We start from the raw sequence: 1,833 nt of genomic DNA on the forward strand, positions 1-1,833 counted from the left end.
ATTTCAAAATTCAGATACGAAGTCCTAGTCCCTTTTGATTGACCATATCCAGTTTTCCGGAATCTCGAAACCATCTTCACTGCCAAAACGCACGCTTGGACGTGATATGGTCTTATGGGGTAAAGTTGCGCCAGTCAACAATGTGAGAACAAATTTCAAAGCCTTTGTCCACAACCATTGAGGAGCCCCAACTCCTAAGTCAATATCCAATATTCATACCTGACACTTTGCAGCAGTCTTTCGACTAGCACTTTTTATTTTTCTACAGACTTTGGAAATTCTCCCAACAATTTGAGCTAGGGAATTACATTTACTTTCAACACCAAGACCAAATTGTAGCAAACAACACAACCAAACGTAAGCAAAGTCTTACCTGACGCAGCCTCGTCTTTCCCCATGATATCAGCATAAACAAGGACATTTCAATGCAAAAATGCCCTTGCCAACTCGGGAGAGGTGCATCACAATATTGTAAAACGAGAAACTCTTATGCTTATTCAGTAATATTTCCCAGATTTGCAGTAGCCAGCTCAATCACTTGAAAAAGTGCCACTTCAGCGCTTACAACACAACTACAGATGACATGAGAAAGAAGCAAGATCTGAAGTATCGGTGTAGAGCAATAAGAATACACATGGTTTCGGCTACAAAAACAATGTTCCTCTACCCGCCATGACTAAGTTTACATATACAGGTTTTAGGGTGACCAAGATTCTAAATTACTCCAGTTGGTTCGTCAAGTGTCATGGATCAGGTAAAACCATTGTTAGGACAAAGCGCATGGCGCGGAGCGTCGTCGAGCTTTTTATATATTATATATTTTTTGTGATTTTTTTCACATAATTTTTTATTAAATAATTAATATAAATTAAAAATAATAAAATAACTCTACAAGCTCTATTTAATTTTACTCAAACTCTTAAATTTTTTTTCTAACTCTTTAAATTTCTCCACACCTCTTTCCCTTTCTTTATTTTTATCTTTCTCTTTTTTTTTATCATTTCATTGTGAAATTATGAAGAGATAAATTTTTTTCTAATTTTTAATTTATATTACTATTATTTATATTTATTTTTTTTTAATTCTATTCTATTTGCATACATCTTCTAAGTTTTTATAGATTTCTTTTTCACATTTTTACGAACCATCAACCATAGGTTTTTTTTTTTTTACGTAGGTTCTATCTTTTATTTTCCATACTTTTCTTTTTTCTGTTATATAAATTTTATTTTTAATTATTTTATCTTTAAAAATTAAAAAATTATTATGTAATTTTCAAATATAAATTCTGCATCTGAACATTTGGTTCATTGGTTGGTGCATTATCCTCATGCCTAAAAAATAAGATTCGAATTCCCATTCCCTTAATTATAAAAAAAAAATAAGTTCTAATGTTGTATTATTGGTTGTTCCTTAAAATTTCGCTAATATATCATTTTTTATTAATCCTAGTTATATAAGAAAAAATTATTTTGAATATATTTTTTTAATGTGTTTTACATTTTATATTTAGTTGAAAAAAATTATGTTGAGTATTTAATTTTTTAAACAATCTTGATTAAATAAAAGAAAATTATTAATTTTGTATATCATATTTAACTATTTATATTTTATGCATTATAGTTTAATATTTTATATTTTAAGTTTAAATAGAATAAAATAAAAATATTAGATGTTGACTTCATTAATTTTTTAATCGTTTATATTGAGAAAGACAAGACTCCAGAACAAAATGAATTATAAGTTTTTTACAAATAATTTAATTGTTTATATTGAGAAAGACATTACTATTGTTGAAGAAAACTTTCCTAGAAGATTATTATAAATATTTTT

The sequence above is a fragment of the Theobroma umbraticum genome, unplaced genomic scaffold (assembly GCF_002168275.2).
Source record: "Theobroma umbraticum cultivar Fairchild unplaced genomic scaffold, ASM216827v3 scaffold_239.1, whole genome shotgun sequence".
Taxonomy (NCBI): domain Eukaryota; kingdom Viridiplantae; phylum Streptophyta; class Magnoliopsida; order Malvales; family Malvaceae; genus Theobroma; species Theobroma umbraticum.